The sequence below is a fragment of the Bison bison genome, unplaced genomic scaffold (genome assembly GCF_000754665.1).
Source record: "Bison bison bison isolate TAMUID 2011002044 unplaced genomic scaffold, Bison_UMD1.0 scf7180017864043, whole genome shotgun sequence".
NCBI classification, from domain to species: Eukaryota; Metazoa; Chordata; class Mammalia; order Artiodactyla; family Bovidae; genus Bison; species Bison bison.
In genome coordinates, this window is record NW_011494615.1 from 1,326,964 (window position 1) to 1,347,819 (window position 20,856).

The window sequence follows — 20,856 nt, forward strand, 5'->3', positions numbered from 1 at the left end:
TGGTTTTAAAACAAAAATTAGTGTATTCATGTGTATAGCCAGAAGGAAAATAACAGGGATGAGCTGTACCCCATCTTTTAAAAATAATTAATCTCTTTTTTAAAATCATCTTACAAAAAAAAGGAAATGTGTTTGTAGTGTGGCACTCTTCATTGATGAGAGACTTTTTTTTTTTTTTTTAACTCTCATTTGCTGTCAAGTTGAGTGTTTATGGAGAACGGTTGCTGGTTATATCACAAGTGTGTTCCAGAAATACACTGAATCAGAGAGGGCAGTGTGGACAGGGCCTGGAGAAGGTCACAGTGCCAGAAGCAAATGTCCATTTTCCCTTTTGCACCACTCAGCAAAAAATAACTTTAAGCCTAGAAAAGTGGGAAAATATATAGATTGATTTTTTTAACCACTTGACAAAAAAAAAAAAATTCTCTGAGTAAGGATACAGTCATTTCTGAGTTTTCTCCCAATAATGCTACCGAAAGAAATGACATTTCTGTTTTCACTGCAGGCTTAGTTTGTTGTTTGTTTAAAAGCCAAAAAAAATATAAATGTTATCACTGATATAAATTTTCAAGGTTGTTGGTTATTCAAATTTATTTTATTGGATGATCTTAAATTTTAATTCTAAATCTTACAATAAAGTAGATTAGTTTCTTAAACAAGGCATAGATCTTTTAAATAGCATTTTGATTTAGCTTTGCAGAAATTTTATTTCTAGGAGAGGATATAAAATTATTGGAACAGAACAGTGTTCCAGGTATATCCAGAAGGGACACAGCATTTGCATGGGTTTTTGTTTAAATATAATTTTACTTTACACATTCTTTCAGGTGGACCACGATACTCTGAGTCACCACCATTCTCTAGACAAAAGTACTGTGTATTTGTCACACCATTTCTCATGCGGCGACGGACATGCGTTTTACTCCATCTTCCTTTTGTTTATGCGAAAGCATTTTCTTCATAATCCATTTTCAAATCTGCCCATATTTTACATTTACATTTATAGAATTTGAATTGGAAGGTGGGTAGAAACAGAAACAAAGACTGTATTGTTTTTCTCATAAAAAGAGGAGAAAGAAATAGCCAATTCTCATAAAAATAAGAAAAGTTGATAAGTATGAAATAAATCCATCTCCTCTGGGATTTTCCAGTAATTCTTCTGTTAGCCGACTGTGTCATTCCACACAAATGGACCTCTCTGAAATCATATAGTTCTGTATTTGTAAAATCAACTAGAGAAAGAAAAAAACATGCTTTAATTTCTGTTGCTTCAAGGGATCATCCATTCAAAATATTTTTCCTTCCACTATAAACTGTATTAGAATCTAAGCTATAAGAAATCAAGATTGTAAGTGTCTCACACACATATTCCTCTTTCCTGTGAAAGTTCTCTTTGCGTAGCATCACGACCCCGATTCTTTCAACCTTTGCTCATACGACTTAGCTTTCAGAACCCGTATTCTTACATTAGAATGAGGAACATTGTGCAGGTTCTAAAATTTAAAAAAAAAAAAAATATGGTTGTTGTAAACCAACTCATTTGGGGGTGGTTTGTTAAGGAGAAAAGCTAATACAGCTAAGATGATTCCATATTTGTCTTATTTTTAATAATCACATCATATTGCAGGTTAGCCTGAGCTTGTCTTCTAAAATAAAAATGTCTAAATATTTTAAATTATGCCATCTGATTAGGAAAATAATTTGGGGGCATAAGCTCTCTAGATGTTTATTTATTTAAAATATATAATGTACTGCTGTCAATACATATATTAAATATCAATGAAGCTTGGTTTCTTTTTTAGGATAAAAAGTCAATATAGTATATGCAGTCAATGCAGTTATTTTATTTCCTCATCCCAGTAGATCCTCACAGGCACCATTTGGGTTATATTCACACTATTGAGGGCCACTCTTCTAAAACTCTGAAATCTTTTTCAGAATCTGCCTGAAAGCTTTGCTTTACCTATTCTGAATGTGTGTGATTTGTTTTTAAAACTAAACTCAGCTTTATTACTCATAGTTGCTGATTGTTACAGAATCTTTTCAGGAATTATACATTGATCTTTTCTATTAACTGAGTTTAAATAAACCCCATTTGGTCAAAACCACCATTCATGTGGTTTTTTCCTAGCAAATGTACCTGGAATATATACTGATTTATGAGGTCTCTTGCATCACTGTTTTCTCTAGATACTAGATTCTTTTGTGGGTATGTATCCCATGTCTTTCTTCTCTTTATGTTTTAAGAAGCAGGTGCTAATGACATTTTCAACAAAGAGGATGAGGATGGCTTTTCAATGTCAAAGAATTCTAAGATACCTCACGTGAGAGTAGCTGTACTTTTAGTATCTGTTGATTAAGAATCTACATAATAATAAAAAGCTACTATAATATCAGTAATGTTTTTAAACAAATGTATGTTTTATTAACCACTGTGGAATCTATGTGAATGTGAATACTAGTCACAAACATTTGCAGAGGACTCATTTCTCAGTGGACAGATGATTCTTCCTGCCCTTCTGGGGTATTCAGGCCCTTGCTTAACTTGGTAATAAGAAAGGCCCCACGGGAAGGAAAATAGGAGACGCAGATCCCACTCCGTGGTGCACCAGTGCGGCAACCTGGACAGACCCTGCAGCCTCTCTGAGTCCTGGCATCCTCTTAACAGCGGCAGTAAAAACAGTGGTGGTGAGAGTCAGTCATCCAAATGGTAACTTCATTGACTCAGTGTATAAGCTAGATCAACAGAGCTGGAATTTGAACTCTGTACTGTCCACTGCAGTAGCCATTCACTGTGGGTGGCTATTTAGATTTAAGTGAATTAAAGTTAAAGTAAAATTAAATTTTAATTCCTCAGTCTCGTTAGCACATTACAAGCACTCAGTAGCCATATGCAGCTACCATATTGTGCAGCACAGATCAAGAGCCATCACCAGTTCCATTGGTCAGTGCTGAACCAGACTGACAACTGCAAAGGCTGTACTTTTGCCACAGTTTGGATTTCATTCTTCCTTCCCCATCCATTCCTTTACTCATCCATCCATTTAGCAAATGTTTATCGAATACCTACTACATGCCAGCCACCACAGTGAAGACTGGGGAGTTTTCTCACAGTGCCGTTGTCAACGGCAAATGTAATAGACATAAAAGAGCTTTTTAAGCGATTAAGTTTTAGATGAAAGGTACTTTTAGGCTGTAGGTGCTATAATAGTAGTAGGGCTCTACTTCACTGAGGGCAGGGTCTATGTTACTCTTCTTGGAATCCTCTCTTCTCACCCCCACTCAGCAGGGTCTAGTACCCATCAGAAGTGAATGCAGAGCCTCCAATCATAGTACATATGTGTCCATTTTTGTCCATCACTTTCTGAACCCTTTTCCTCAATCAGGGGCATTCATCAGGTAGTGTATTGTGGGCAACGTGGGCCATGGCAGCCCGATCATGTGCATGATGCCAGCGCTCGGCCAATCAGATTCTCTGCTTGGGAATTTGAAACTAGAGCAAATGACGTGAAGAAACAGGTTAAAATATTTTAGGGACTGCAGCAGGAAAGTCCACTTTCTACTCAACTCAGCTTAACTGGGTCTCCAGTGGTGAAGCTTAAAAGCAAACTTTTTGTCTACCCCTACCCGACACCCCCTTAAGCCTCCTTCATGGGGTTGGTTCCACTGTTACCACTGGATTCCGCATGAAGTGAGTACCCATGACCTTCCTGGTCTTTGTCATCTTAACAAAGTCTTCTTGTCACTAAGTTGCAAAACACGGTCTCAATTTCTTCTATCTTCAGTCAAAGGCCAAAATGTCCCAGCTGGGGCTGCAAGGAGGGTGGCTTGATTCCTTCCTCGCACCGAGGAGCGTAAGGGGAATGTGATATTTCTTAACAGATTGGTTACTGTCATCACCTGGCTTTTGCTCTCCGGGTCCTGTCAGTGATTAAAGGTGGCCCTGTTGTGGACATTTCTGAGGAGTTTTGTAGCAACTCACCTGCCAGAGCACTCCACCTAGGGTATAGAGCGACTCCAGCCCCTCTGGCCTCCTCTCCAAGGATCTGCCTCCAGTCTCAAGCTCTCATCCCTTTCATGTTCTCACCTGGCCCAGTTCTGGGTCATCAGCTTTGACATTTCTGCCTGGTGACCTGCCCCATATCTTACGATAACATCTAAACACTGTCCTATCTTTGTGGTTCAACTGAACTTTCTGGCCTGACTTCCGGCTCCCCCAGGGACAGCAGAGGAAACCAGGTCCAGTGGGGGCCGTGGCAAGTGTCCTCATCAGATGCGTCTGTAAGTAATGGTTACCCACCTCCTTGGGCTTCAGCTTTTATTTTGAACCTGTTGCTTCTGCCTTCTCCGTGATATTGAGAACTATCCAATAGCCTTCAAATAAGTTCTTTTTCTAGAGATGGAACACATGAACTTACTTACAAAACAGAAAGAGACTATCAGACTTAGAGAATGAATTTATGGTTGCTGGGGGAAAGGATGGGAGAAAGGGATAGTTAGGGAGTGGATAATGGACAAGGGCCTACTGTGTAGCACAGGGAACTCTGCTCCATGTTATGTGGCAGCCTGGATGGGAGGGGACTTTGGGGGAGAATAGATACATGTATATGTATGGCTGAGACCCTTTGCTGGCCACCTGAAACTCTCACAACATTGTGAATCGTTTATACCCAAGTACAAAATTAAAAGGTTTTTAAAAAAATATGTTCTTTCTCTGCTTTAGCCAGCCGGTCATTTTCTATTCCTTTTAGTTCAACACCTGCTCTGATCAGTGTTGCCACTGCAGTGCATCTTTGGCTGTTGTCTGTCTCCCTAGTTTGCACCGAGTCATTGTACCGCTACTGCCTTTCACATGGCAAAGCAACGCATGCACCATGCAAAACATTCAGACAAATCAGAAATCCGTAACATAATTATGCAAAAGTGCCACATAGTTCCATGCCTCTCAGATAAACGTGTTCATCAGCATTGCTAAATTTAACTTTTGAATAATAGATTCACGTGTTTGAAATATATTTCACCCTGTCCACCAGTCACCATCACCACAACCCTCACCTTCACTCTCTTTTTAAAAATGTATTTATTTTTGGCCACACCAGGCAGTATGTGGGATCTTAGTTCCCTGACCAGGGATCGAACCCATGCCCCCTGCAGCAGAAGCACAGAGCCTTAACCACGGTACCACCAGGGAAGTCCCTTAACTCTCTCATTAATCTCTGCTGCATCCTACCAGTTTCTCTACACATATATAAACAGATACAAGTTGGTGTTATTTGTCTTCTACCTCCCTTTTTACACAAAAGGTATATCATCTTCTTGCACTTTCCCTTTGTCACTTAACAATCCATCTTGGAAATGTCACCACATCCACTACTCAGAGAACTGCCTCAATTGGTTTTAAAGCTACAGAAAGACACATACTGTAGGATATCACTTATATGTGGAATCTGAAAAGAGACAAGAAACTAGTGAATATAACAAAAAAGAATCAGGTTTCACAAATATAGAGAACAAACCAGTGGTGACTAGAAGGGCAAGGGAAAAGGGGAGGGGCAACACAGAGTTGGGGGAGTAAGAGGTTCAACTGAAATTAGCTACAAGGATGCACTGTACAACACAGGGAGTATAGTCAGTATTTTATAATTACTATAAGTGGAGTATAACCTTTAAAAAATTGTGAATCACTCTATTGTACACCTGTAGCTTATATAATATTGTACAGCAACTGTACTTTGAAAAAAAAGCTGCATTTTAACTCTCCCCTTCCCAGTGATGGAAATTAGATTGTGTCTAAATACACAAATTAGATTGTGTATTTGTCATTACAAATAGCGCTGCAGAAATCATCTTACACATGTGTCTTTCATGACAGCTGCAAACCTAAACTGTCAGCTAAGTTCCTGGAAGTGGGGCTGCTGAGTCAAAGGGTAAATGCACCAGGAGAGCAGTGTATGCATGCATGCTCAGTCGTGTCTGATTCTTGCGACCCCAAGGACTATAGCCAGCAGGCCGCCCCTGTCCATGGGGTTCTCCAGGCTAGAATACTGGAGTGGGGTGCCATTTCCTTCTCCAGGGGATCTTCCCGACTCAGGGATTGAACCCGCATCTCCCGCGTCTCCTGCATCAGCAGGCGGATTCTTTTATCACTGTGCCACCTAGGAAGCCTAAATATTGTGAGGTTTCCAATAACTAACTGGCACTCCCAGTGTTGGAACAGTGTCCAGTCTGTTCTCACCAGCAATGGGAATGCCTATAACCTGGCAGCTTCACTGATGGATGGTCTGGGAAAGATGCTGCTGTGCCCTACCCACGCCCTCTGGGAGGTCTTCTCTAGACCTGCAGCTGCAACTCTGCCTCGGGGCTTTTTTCTGGCCCCAGGAAAGAGGCTTGACCTGTGTGCAAGCCCCCGGGGGTGGACAGGGCAGAAATTCCTGAGAGTTCCTTCTCCACGAGCAGTCATCAGCCAGTGACAGGGAGTTGATGTATAAACACCCCAGCTTCTCATTCTTAGGGCTTCCCTGATAGCTCAGTTGGTAAAGAATCCGCCTGCAATGCAGGAGACCCTAGTTCGATTCCTGGGTTAGACCCCAGTTCAATTCCTGGGTTGGGAAGATCTGCTGGAGAAGGGAGAGGCTGCCCACTCCAGTGTTCTTGGGCTTCCCTTGTGGCTCAGCTGGTAAAGAATCTGCCTGCAATGTGGGAGACCAGGGTTCAATCCCTGGGTTGGGAAGATCTCCTGGAGAAGGGAAAGGCTACCTACTCCAATATTGTGGGCTGGAGAATTCCATGGACTGTATAGCCCATGGGGTCGCAAAGAGTCGGACATGACTGAGCGACTTTCACTTCATTTCACTTCTCATTCAGAGGGGACAAGCCTGGAGGGTGTTCTGCACCATCTCCATGGCTCTCCAACTGAGTTCCGGGCTTGCCTTCAGGACACACCATTCATAACATCCTTCTCTTTGCTCCTTACCTCCCTACAGGTGTTTTCTGCCCTCGCCTCCCAAATGAACTACCTACATTACAATATTTGTCTTAGGGTCTGCTTCTGGGAGAAACCAGTTGGACAGTCTGTCATCAGAATTTTGGAAATGTATAAATGATATCTCAATACCTTTTGGATTTGCATTTCACTTGTGAGTGAAGTCGAACATACATTCATACATTTGAGCTATTTTATTTATATTTCTGTGAATTGACGGTCATATCTTTTGCCTATTAGTCTCAATTTCTATAAAAATCACTCTGTAATAGGAAGATTAGCTCTTTGTGATATGAATATTTTTCCAGTCATCTTTTTTTCCCTGTTTTTGTGTTTTCTTCTTTCCATGTCTTCCTACTCCTTTTTTGGGGGGGGGGGGGGCACCATTCAGAAGTTTTAATTTTTATATAGACAAATTCATCAATCTTCTCTTTTGTCCTGTCTGAATTTTGAGTCATGGTGAGAAATGCTTTTCTCCATTCCAAGATATAGAAGAAGAATTACATGTTTTCTGATAATTCTTTTAAAAAATCTTGGGGCTTCCCTGGTGGTCCAGTGGTTAAGAATCCACCTGCCAAAGCAGGGGACATGGGTTCCATCCCTGACCAGGAAGATCCCACAAGTCTCAGAGCAACTAAACCCACGTGCCACAACTAACTGTGCTCAGACGCTGCAACTGCTGAGCCCAAGCACCTAGAGCCTGTGTTCTGCAACGAGAAGCCACCAAAATGAGAAGCCACTGCAAAAAAAGTAGCCAGCCCCCACTTGCTGCAACTAGAGAAAGCCCTCTTGCAGCAACAAAGACCCAGGGCAGCCGTAAATAAACAAATCTTTAAAAAAAAAAAAAATCATTAGTTTGCATCTTTAACCCATTAGAATTTATCCTAGTGGATATACTTTTTTTGTAAAAAAAAATTATTTATCTGGTTGCACCAGGTCTCAGTTGTAGTGCATGGGATCTTTAGTTAGGTTATTTAGTCACAGCATATGGGATCTAGTTCCCTGACCAGGGACTGAACACAGGCTCTCTGCCTCGGGAGTGCAGTCTTAGCTACTGGACCACCAGGGAAGTCCCTATCCTAGTGGCTATTCATCAACTTTTACCTTTTACCTTCATCGTGCTTTTCCTACACTGTGACCTCTCCCAGAATCACCCTGACACTGAAACTGCCCTCAGGTTACTCTGAGTGAGGTGTTGTGTTTCACTGACCCAACCTGTTTCCTCTTGGGAGACTACCACGGGTCTCTTGGCTTCCCTCTTAACTCAGCCTTTACCTCCCTTATGAGCAGAAGAGTTTCCTGCTGCAGCATCTATCTGCAATAGCCTCCTGTATCTTTTTTTCCTTACTTAGCCCATAGTTTATCTCAGCTCAGAGTGTCTATGTTCTTCCTTTCTCACAGCTCTTCATGTTTTCCCTTTTGTTCTGTTCCAAATGACAGAGGAACTTGTGTGCCGTTTTCTTGTGGACTTTGACCCAATCTCTCAAGGGTGCGGTGAGTTTTTCATTGCAGCCTCGAGTAATGAAAAAGATCGAGAGAGCCACAAACAATTTCATAAATCTGTGGGGTCCTTCTGCAACTCAGCACATTGCAGTGTGCATTTTCAGTTTGTTTTTGTCTTGATAGTTGCTCACTCTTAGGGAGAAAAATACAAAGATAGATAGGTGGATATATAGATAGGTGGAGAGACAGTTATAAATATAGGTAGATAGATGGATAGAAACCTGATATACATAGATAGTTGGATAGATAGAAACAGATATAAATATAGATAGACATGATCTATAGTCATCCATAGAGTGCTAAATATGTCACAAAATTCACATCTGCACATGAACTTGATTAAATTCTGTTGTCTTGGCCAAAGTAGATAAACTAGAAGAATTCGACCTTTTTTGATTTGTTGCTGTATTTCTGTTTGGCATCCCTCAGATTTGTTTCTAAAAATATTGCTCTTGCACTTCTGTCCTTTTCTATGATATTCTAGGCCCATTCTGTCCCCTAAATGTGGGTGAAGCATACTCCATGATCTTTAACCTTCTTTTAATTAAGTAACAGCCACGGAGGGCCAGCCTCTTCTTGGCATGAAAGATACTCATCATGTTCCATCGGCCTGGTTAACTGTCCTACCATTGAATCAGAGACTGTTCAGTGAGAGAAAAGGAAATCAGCTATCATTCTTTCCTCCCAGGGGCCTTTTGGGCTCCTTCTGCCCACATATGTCACAAAGAAAAGGTATCACCTCTGTTTACTCATCTGCCTCTGTGTACTCCAAACTCTGACGCTTCTACCTGAGAGGCAAATATTCCTGCCTGCTGCCACTAAAACCAGGCAGGGGCCGCTTTCATGGATCCTGTCCGTGGCCTTGCTCTCTTTTTTCTTGCCCGAGACCAGGGGAGGGCAATCGGGTGGTGAGACACTCATCTCCCCCACGAGTCCTTCCTTCTTCCTGCCTGACTGCCGAGTCGTCTCTGTGGAAGCTTCCATCACAGACGGCTCCTCCGGGCACCCCCACCCTCCTCATCAGAATACTCCTCCCCTGGGTGTCACCAGCCGTGGGATTGTAAGACTCCATTATAATAAAGGTGACGATGAGAGATCTCAAGGAAGTCGAGCTCCAAAGTGAGGGAGGGAGGCACATCAGAGGGAACGGGTTCCCGGAGCCTGGTAATGAGATGGAGACGACTTTTTCTGCTTATGGGTGAAAAAGACCGGGAAGTCTCTGAAGACAAAGCACATAATAATGTGATCACAGGGGCCTCCTAATGGGGCCGATGTGATGTGCAGAATACGTCTTCTTTTTGCTGCCTGACTCTCAGGTTCCAGTGGAAAGGGCTCCACATGGGTGTTTACTCAGAGGACCTCGTTTGGTCACACCACACTCCAGCTGAGATCTTTATTCCACCACAGTTACATGCAGGTGTATGATTAATTGACTTAATAACCTTGAGTCTCATAGGTAATTTTTTCTAAATTCTTTGTCTCAGAAGAATAAAAAAAAATGTTTGATCAGATGCACATTCCTTAGTAATGCTGTTTATTTCTTAAAGATTTGGTAACATGCTTAGCTGGATGCTCCTTTGCCCCTTTGCTTCTCCTAAAAGGTGGCTTTTTTCCCCCCTTTTCTTCTTTCTTTTAAATAGAAGCGTATAAATTGGTTCAGCCAGCACGGCCAGCTGCCTATGTAAGGAGTGCCTGGTTTTGTCCAAGCTGGAATTTGGAGATGCAGGACCTCGTTAGGAATGACCTGAGGTCCCCTTGGTGATGAGGAAGGAAACTGGCCACACCTTTGCCCCGTGTGCTCTGGAGATAGCCGGGGATGCAAATGCTCACGTTTCTCTTGGACTGTGACCGGCACCTGACTTACTGCCATGGCCTGACTGGGTTAATAGAGTCTTTCCCTTTTTTTTTTTTCCCTGTCGATGTGCCTGTCACTGAGTCTGATGATCAGAAAGGCAATTAAGTGCACCTCCCTAGTAGCCCAGTGGCTAAGACTCCACACTCCCAATGCAGAGGGGGCCCAGGTTCGATCCCTGGTCAGGGAACTAGCTCCCACATTCCCCAACTAGGAGTTCACATGCCACAACTGAAGATCCCATGTGCAGCAACTAAGACCTGGCACAGCAAATAAATAAATATTAAAAAAAGAAAGGCACTCCAAGTCATAATTCTCCCAACCGCATTTAAATAATGGGGGACTTTCTAGAGCTATTCTTTCCCAGAGGGTTTTCTGGATGTTTCCTGAAATTAGGAACTAGAGGGATGGTCCACCAGTCCTAAACATTTTTTGCTTAGGACTAAGGATTTTCAAATCCCTAACTGGGCATAAAGAATACTAATGGGTCTGGGGTTTCTTTTTTGACAGAAGTTTTATCTTTTTGATGAAAACTTTTCTAAAGTTGACTGTGGCAGTCATTGCCCAATTTTACTAAATAGACTAAAAGTGACTGAATTCTACCTTTTAAATAGGGAAAGTGTATGGTATGTGAATTGTACTTCAACAAGTCTGTTATTAAAATGCATTCATAAATTTCCTTGTTAATAATTAATCCTATTCCTCTAGGACCCTGTCCTTAATAAATCTAATGATATGCACCTCTCAAGACCCATCCATAGTCACCTATGACGAAGTGCAGTTGTCAGAAGAGATGAGCAGAGTCTGTACAAAGATTTTTCCAGTGACAGACTCAGAAGCTCACAGAGTTCTTACAAAACACTGTTATGCAATTCATTCATTTCAAAAGAGGGAATCTGAGTTTTGCATTACTTAGGTAGGCTAAGATTAACTTTTTAAATGTCAGGGTAATATGCATAATCTTCTAGTCCCCACTGTCCCATCACCTGGTATTTCCTGACTCCCCGGCATGAACATTCCCAGTGGAAATGTGGGGTCTCTCACATCAGCATTTTCTCAGGGCCACTTCAGGTAGGTCCAGGACTCTGCAATGTCCTTAAATCCAGGGCTCTAGACTTCCTGTACCACTCCAGGACCCCTCCCTTCACTTCAGTGTTGACCTCCAGGAGTACACCCCTGCGTGTCTTTTACAGAAGCTGTTCCTTAGTCTAGGGGACCCACGATGTCCACGTGCACAGAAAGTCTGGGAAGACATGTGCCCGCCCACACGGGGCGTGGCCCTTCATCAGCGCCTGCGGGGCGCACACAGGGAGTGTTAAAGAGCCAGCCTCCCTGTTCCAGGTGCAGGCAGCTCCGAGGTATCACTCATGCTCTGGAGCCCCTCCAAGGGCCTCTGTGAGGGATCCCACCTTTGCTTCATTTCCTCCCCTCCCCTGCTTCCCCACAGGTCTCCCCTGGGAGCACGTCCTCTAGAAATCCCCCGCACACCCATCCTCCCCGCGGAGGCTGGGAGCCCGAGCTAAGACCACAGTCCGCATACCGGGCCCATCAGTGCAATGGTGGTAAGCGTGCCTGGACATGCTGCAGATGCAACTGGGCTCTGAGCCTTAACTGTGAGAATCCAGCCGTCCCCTCTGGAACTCTGGAGTGCGTGGGCGGGCAACGGGTCAGATGGGACTTGACAGAACCAAGAAGGAGGATGAGAAAGACACAGGCGTCCTGGAGCAGAGCCAGCATTGTGGGCATGCTGTCTGTGCCATCACAAAGAGCTCTGCACTTAGAAGGACCCTGTACCTGGCTTCATGCTCTTACACTGTCATCTTGAAATTCTCAGCACTCTTTGGAAAAGGGTCTTGAACTTTGATTTTGTGCTGGGCCTTGCAAATTTCCTAGGCTTCCCTGGTGGCTACAGTAAAGAAGTCACCTGCCAGTGCAGGAGATGTTAGAGGTGTGGGTTCAATCCCTGGGTCAAGAAGATCGCTTAGAGTAGGAAATGGCAACCCACTCCAGTATTCTTGCCTGGAGAATTCCATGGACAGAGGAGCCTGGCAGGCTACCGTCCGTGGGGTCACAGTCGGACACAAATGAGCAACTGGCAGTTTTATTTTCTTTTGCAAATTATGCAGCTAGTCCTAGTCCCTGTCTGACCATATCTGAGACTACAGACTCCTGGGGGTTTTAGGTTTCACAAACCAACAAATGCCCTTTGGGCGTCTGACGTTTGCAGTGTATAGAGCTATGAGTACATGGGTTCCCAGATGCAAATGCCAGAAACCCATTTGAGCCAGTTTCAGCAGAAAATGCATTTGTTCAGGTGTATCAACAACCCAGAGATTCTGAGAGGCCCAGAGGAACAAACCTGAATGCCCAGTAGCAAAGAAGAGTGGCCAGATTCTACCACAGATAGAAGACATCCCTGGACACAAACATCACGTTCACGTACCTGAGTGCGGGGCTCGGAGGCGCCTTGGAACCTTGGTCACTGGGAGCTAGCTGGCTACTTGGCTGCTATGCTCAGCAGAATGGGTTCCATGTCTTTATGACATTAGCTTCCCAATCAAAGTCTCCAGTGGGTGTCACATTGGTGAAGGCTGTCTCTTACCTGCACCTGAGAAGCAAGAGGCATTCTAAATAGCTTCTCTCTTAAGGAGGCCTTGGTGGGGGTGGGAGGGGAGGGGTGGGAATGTGCAATCATGAGCCAGGGGATTTCCCCAAACACAGGAAGGGAAGTTAAAGATGTTAGGAGGCATCCAGGTGTATCCACCACCCACTACTTACATACACTGGAGTTCTGCTGCTGGCCGTGCACATAGGAAGTGCTGGTGGCTCAGATGGTGAAGAATCCACCTACAGCGTGGGAAGATCCAGAATCGATCCCTGAGTCAGGAAGAGCCCCTGGAGGAGGAAATGGCAACCCACTCTAGTATTCTTGCCTGGAGAATTCCACAGAGGGGCCTGGTAGGCTACAGTCCATAGGATCTTAAAGTGTCGGACACGACTGAGCAAATAACACTCTCTCATAAACGTGGAATGAATTGCACACACTCAGTGATTTGGTGGTTTCCCAGTGTGCTCCCCCTCACCTAGCTCTTAGGACATCCTATACCTTATCGCCTTCTTGGGGCTGCCCCAGGCCCGGTTTTCAACCCCATGTCCCTGGTACTCTACTATTTCCCACCCACCTGGAACCCCAAACCAGGACAACATGGGTACATTTCTGCAAAGCAAAACAGAACCCTTAGGTTATAACCCTTAGGTTATAAGATGTTTCTTTACCTGGAGGCAGGTGGAGAGGTGCTTGCTGAATGCTACCACAAAGCCAATCTCACACACTCACTGCAGGTGGCAGGTAATAAACCTATTTCTATGCAAAAAAGGATCTCTTTGTTGCTAATAATTTTTATGCCGGTTCAGAGGGAGTATTTTTCAGAATCAGGTGTTAACAAAGTAATGAACCAAATAAAGTGTACAGTGAGCAATTATCAGTTTCCTTTGATGCGCCCGCCCTAGAGTTTGTTATTGCCGATGCAATGTAAAAATTAAACAGGAGAACAAAAGAGTGCCTTTGGGAGGGGCATGAAATCAGCATTTAAAAACAACTGTTTCATCCATTTTGTACCTTCAGATGGAATACATTTATTTCAAAGGAGAGACTGGGGTAGACAAAGTGGAAATGGGAGGAGGGCCTGCGGTGGACACCAAGCTCCTCAAGGCGGGGCTTTTCAGCTGTTCTGGAGGAGGTTCCGGGTGGCCTGGGGGCTTCCCTGGTGGCTCAGACAGTAAAGAATCTGACTGCAGTGTAGGAGACCTGGGTTCGATCCCCGGGTCGGAAGATGACCCAGAGAAAGGAATGGCAGCCTGCTCTAGTGTTCTTGCCATGGGCAGAGGAGCCTGGCGGGCTACCATCCATGGGGTCGCAAGGACTGAGTGACTAACGCTTCCATTTTCCAGGTGGCCTACGGGGAGAACACCTTGGTGTCAGAGGGATGAAGTCGGGCAGCCATCAGCAGAGTCAGAAACATGTCTTACCCTTGAGGACACACGGGGGTTAGACAGGATAGAATAAAAGGGCAGTGCCTGGTCTCTCCCCACCCTGGATTAGCTCACGGGCTGGTTTTTCTGAAGCTTTACTACTGGTCGGGGAGGGGTTGGCATGAACCGGGGCTCCTCTGAGACGTTACTCTCTGCCCCCCAGTTGGAAGGACTGCCAATGTTCATCCTCCCAGGGAGGGCAGGCATTGCTAGAGCTTTCAGGGTCCTTTAAGGGGGTGTGGCTCTGACCTCTGCCTCCCTGGGAATAAGCGAGGAGGGCAAGAGCTTCCCAGGTGGTGCTGGTGGTAAAGAACCCACCTGCCAATGCAGAAGCCATAAGAACCACGGGTTTGACCCTTGGTCAGGAAGATCCCTTGGAGGAGAGCATGGAAACCCACTCCAGTATTCTTTCCTGGAGAATCCCACAGACAGAGGAGCCTGGAGGGTTCTAGTTCATAGGGTCGCAAAGAGTCAGACATGACTGAAGCGACTTAGCGCGCATAGCATACATGGTAGGTGCTCAGTAGACACTCGCTCATCAAGGTGTTCTTCCCATTAAACCTTCATCTGGGCTGTTTCCACTAGCGCTTTCTGCCCCTCTCTGTGCTACCCACCCGTCACTATGGCTTCTTAGAATTTTGACAGAAAGCATTAAAACAAAATGAAGTCATAAATCTTGAGGAAGAGGCGTTCTCTGGAATGTCAGGAATACATAGTCACCACGCACGGACTGCCCGGCAGTCGGGATCCACTCCTGCACATCCCCAGTCCTCAATCCTGCTCCTCTGGGCTGCCCAGGATGGGAGAAGAACGCAGGTCAGATTCCATGTGTCTACCGTGAAGGAAGCAGCCGCGTCCATACAGGTAGTTTCTGAATAACCTGTGCTGTGTGTTTCCACTGACATTAAATCTGAAGCTAGACAGACAAAGAGGAGCCACAGGGTTGAGATAGGCAGCTGGAGAGGTTCACTTTTTAAGGCATCACTTGCGTCTAGGAACTCTCATCTCTGCTCCCATGTGCTGGTCTTCATGTCTAACACAGCGCTTCCTACTCAACCCTTCCCACAACTCTCCTTGTGCAGCATCCTTTGGGCTCTGGTCTCACCTCCTATTGTCCTGAGGAGATGACGAGGCTTTCTTCACATTGAAGGGGAGACACAGGATCCCACATCTCAGCTGCCATCCCTGAGATGTGGAACACACTCTTTCCCGCCCCTGGTGGAACCCTGGAAGTGGCCGTAAATTCACAGTGGAATTCATTTCTGGGCATGTGGGAGGTGATTTTCTGAACTGAGATTCCTTGCCTGCAGCCTCTGAGATCAGAGTGACCAAACAGAGCAATCCTAAAGAGAAATCAACGCTGAATGTTCACTGGAAGGACTGATGCTGAAGCTGAAGCTCCAATACTTTGGCCACCTGATGAGCCAATTCATTAGAAAAGACCCTGATGCTGGGAAAGATTCAGGATAGGAGGAGAAGAGGGTGACAGAGGATGAGAGGGTTGGATGACATCACCGACTCAATGGACATGAGTTTGAGCAAGCTCCAGGAGTTGGTGATGGACAGGGAAGCCTGGTGTGCTGCAGTCCATGGGGTCACAAAGAGTCAGACATGACTGAGTGACTGAACAACCGCAATAAGTTGAGCTTCCTTTTTTTCTCCCCAGATTTGGTCAAGACAGGTTCTTCTAGTGGGCCAAGCTGCAACTCACCACCAAAATATTTCTGAATCTTTTCTCTTCAGTAGGATGCCTACATCCTCAAAGTGGGCAGAGGGGATGCAAATCAGCTGCTCCTTACACGTGCTAGAAGTACACACGGAAGAACAAAAGCCACACTGTGGAGAGCCCTCCTCACGCTGCACTTGCAAGGGCTTTGGCCTCTGAAACCTAAGAAATATCACTGGCCCAGTGGTGTAGGGCACACCCACGGTTCCATATCCCAGCTCTGCCCCTCTCCGTCTGGGTGACTTTGAGCAAGCAACTTGACTTCTGAGACTCCAGCAGGTGCATTGTAAAATGAGGGTAATGATTGCACTGCCTTATAGGGGCGCTGCGAAGATCAAATGGGACAGGGCATAGCCTGGTACCTGGATCACACAGTAGGAGCTTAGTGAACATCATTCATTACTCCATTACTCAGATTGGGCGGAGGAGAGAGAGAGGACCTTCCCGTGAGCCTGGAATCCTGAAAGGTGCTCTCCTGAGGGGTGTATGAACAGGGGCTTGGGGCATACGCTGTTGCCCTTTACAGCAGCAGCAAGGAGCCTTCCATTCTGACTGGCCTCCCTGACACGGATGGCAGCATCTGCCTGGATGATCTTTAAAACAGGTGAAGCTGTGGGCCCAGAAGTTATTGCTCTCCCTGTGACTGTTCTGCCTAACTGCCCTTCTCCCTGGGATTTGACTGACCAGAGGTGAGCTCGAGAGAAAAGGAGGGACCAGATTTCAATAAGACCTTCTGCCCAGCACAGGGGAACTTGTGGAGTTTTCGGAGAACTTGGGCAAACCTTCCAAAGACTTTGAGCAGGAGGGTGATAGAAAACTACGTTTCTGGAAAATCACCAGGGAAAATGTTGCACACCGACAGGTAGACATCTGGTCATAGCGTCAGGCAGGAGCCAGCGGGTGGGGGAGACCAGTAGCGGACTCCCTAGCCAGATAAGAGGTGACCCACCTAGACCAAAGCGGGCAATGGGGATGGAGGGAGGGGGGAGTGAGGTGAGGATGGGTCTGAGTGGGTCAAGATGTAGCACCACAATGTTACGTGGCAGCCTGGATGGGAGGGGGTTTTGCAGAGAATGGATATAGATGTATACGTGTGGCTGAGTCCCTTCGCCACTCACCTGAAACTCACACCATTGATAATCAGCTATACCCCAATACAAAATAAAAAGTTTAAAGTTTGTTGGGGGTGGGAGGAAAGCATCAGCTGTGCTTTGTGAATGGCTGGGTGCAGCAGTGGGCTGCGAGGAGGGTGGCCATCACGGTTCCGGCTGGAACACAACACTGCCCGAGGGAGCATGAAGACCAGGGGTGGGGGAAGATGAGCTTTGGGACAGGCTGAGTTTGGGGTGCTTGTGCGAGGCCCCTGGGACAGCTCCTCCCTGAACATGTAGGCTCGGAGCGAGGTAAGATCTGCACTGGGGATGAGCTGCCCAGGGAGAGAAAACAGGCGAGCCACAACCATGCCTCTGATATCAACCCAGCGGAGTTGCAAATCAGCACGGCCTCAACATGGCTGGGCACTGCCTACCCTGTGGTCCTGGGGGAGGGGGAGGGGACCGCTGCTTCTAGAGAACTTGGAGGAGAAGCAAATCGGATATTCCGTGCAGGGCTGGGGAGCAGCACAGTCTCAGGGGAGCCCTCCTCTGGGCTAACACTGGCACGTGGCATCCCACCCTCTCCCCATCCCCTGCTCAGAGCCACCTTCAAGTGGGAGGGAAGCCAGCCCAGAGACAATCCTCTGCCTGCCCTGGATCCCCGGGGATGCCTGCCAGGGAGCAGGGGGCCTCTGAGGAGCTTTGCTTTCTCGCCTCTGGGGCTCTGCAGAGCCCTGGCTGTTACCAGGAGACAGGAGGGCAGCGTTCCCCAAGACTCGGCACTACTACGGGGGCAGCATGCCAGCTCCAGGAGCCTCTGCTCTGGCAGAGGAGGGGGAAGGAGTGGTGATCATGCCTGGTGGCAGCTCACAGGTGCGCACTGGGGGTGTGGTCCATGGCTGCTGAGGGAAGAGTCAGGGCCCCGTACAACCAAGTCAAGCAGAGATGGACAAAGTGACTCAGGCTCCTTGAGAACCTAGCTGAGGCTCAAGATTGACCATGGGGTCCTCTGTAGTCAGGGACGTTATTTTCTCACTTATCATCATTTACTCACTTATTGTAAGTCTAATGGAAATGCCACATCAAAATGGCCTGAATCACTAGCACATCCTTAGGCTCTCATACTCGTGAATCACCTACCCTCTCAACATCAAGAGGAATTTCATCATCCATCTGTCCATCCTTCCATCCATCCATCCATCCATCCCAGAGACCGCCACTGTGCCACACCCTCAGATGCATGTAGAGAACACAGAGGTGATTCAGACACAAACCTAAGAAACCCACAGCCTGGAAGGAAGGGAGAGATTAACAAACATGGCCCCCATTACCCCCACCATGACAGTCTTCCTGTTATGACTGGTGGACTTCAGAACAATGGTAGGGAACATAAGTGGACGTGATCAGTTCCACTTAGGTTGGAATGGGTGGCTGGTCAGAGAGAACACGGCTTTTGAGATCCGTCTTGCAAAAGCAAGGGGGAAGTTTAGAAATATGCTATTCTGTACATCTCTAAAGTTCCTGAAGTTCTAGTAGTTAATCTTTGCTACCTTGAACGAACTCGAGGAGGAAATGGCAATCCACTCCAGTAATCTTGCCTGGAAAATCTCATGGACAGAGGAGGCTGGCTGGCTGAAGTCTGTGGGGTCATAAAGATTCTGACATGACTGAGGGACAGCATACACACACCTTGAACTAAAGACCAAACCAGAGGTCTCTGGGGGGTATGGGATGGATTGAGGAGCAATTGATTCTTTTTAATGTCCTGATTAGATATTGGAATATGACTTAAATTTAAATTTTCCAAATATTTTAAAATATGAATAACTGCAAAATTTCACTGAAAAAGAGAATTCGTCTTTTCTAAGAGCCCTGGCTATTGTCAAAAGAAAGAACAAGGAAAAAGGCAAGAGGTTTTTTTTGTTTTTTAACAAATGGGCCTTTATAACTTTTAGGGAAGAGGAAGCTAAAATATGGACATTTCTATCACTAGTTTTTATTTTGTTTCATAATCACCTGATTCTGTTAAAAGGGGCTTTTAAAACTCTCATAAGATTTAAACTACCTTTTAAAAGTAAGTGGAGGGCTTCTCTGGTGGCACAGTGAATAACAACCCACCTTACAATGCAAGGGACACTGGTTCAATCCCCAGCCCCGGAAGGGCCCACGTGCCGTGGAGCAGCTAAGCCCAAGCGCCACAGCGCCTGAGCCCATGCGCTGCAACTACTGAAGCCCTCAGGTCAAGAGCCTATGCTTCACAACAAGAGAAGCCAGTGCAGTGAGAAGCCCGCACACCGCAAGGAAGGATAGCCCCTGCTTGCCACAAAGAGAAAGCCCAAGCACAGCAATGAACACCCAGCACAGCCAAAAGTGAGTAAGGAAATAAAGCTGAAGTTCCAATCCTTGGGCCACCTGATGCAGAGTTGACTCACTGGGAAAGACCCTGATGCTGGGAAAGATTGAGGGCAGGAGGAGAAGGGGGTGACGGAGGATGAGATGGTTGGATGGCATCACCGACTCAATGGACATGAGTCTGAGCAAACTCCGAGAGATAGTGAAGGACAGGGAAGCCTGGCGTGCTGCAGTCCATGGCGTCGCAAAGAGTCGGTCATGACTGAGTGACTGAACAACAGCAATAACAAGAAAATAAATCTAAAAGTAAGTGGAGAGGAATTCCAAGACATCAGAAGAGTGGAAGCGGTGCTTACTGCAAATGCCCCTTGGCATCACGTGAGCCCTCTACAGTACTTTGTTTCCGGCATGCCCCAGCCTTACTCTGGGGACTTGCACATCCCCAACTCCAAACACATGACCTGGGAGGGGGTACGACAGTCACGAGACTCTGACCCCTTACTGGGGGATCATGTGACCCAAACAAGACCAATCAGGGTCCGTCTCTAAGATTTTTTGGTTGGAGCTGGAGAAGGACCCTGTCCCAGGGGTTATGGATCAGAAAAGAGTTGAAGTTGAAGAAGAAGGTGGCCTAATTCTCAGCCACCCAGAGAAAGCCTGTCTGCTGTAGGAGAGGATGAGCCAAGGAGACACAGGCAAAGCGGTGAGAGAAACTGAGAGCTCTGGTTTTGTTACTTGTCAGTAAAAGGATACAGAAAAATTAGCTTCGAATGGCTCAAAAGGATTAGGGAAAATAGGTCAACTAAGAGAATCCAAATGTAAGTGGTTCATTGGGAGCACTCAGTGTGGTAGAGACAGAAAGACGAGACAGTTTTTTCGTTACTCATTGCTGTGCCATTACTCATTGCTTTTCTTGATCTTTAACTGATCTTAGCAGAGTCCATAACTTTCTGGCCAGTTTCAAGGATTAAACACAGCTGGGCCCTGATAGAAACACCAGCCTTCTATCCAATGTGGTGATTTCTCCTCTGCCACTGCTGCCTAGACTTGTGGCTCAAAGGACCTGAATGGACAGAAAAGATGGTCTTCCTTTGCCTGACTCCCCCCGCCCCGCCTTGTGTTTCCAACCGGTCTACACCGGGGCAGTCAGGGAGGGATGGGAAGAAGGGATCAACTTACCTGAGTTTCATATGGTGAGGCGGCCTTGATTTCTCCTCTCTGGTTCAGGACAGTCTGCCGGGTGGTGCAAGTTCTAATGGCTCCCAATGTGCTTTGCTTAGATAAGTGACCGGTGGACTCTTCTGTCTCATCTGGT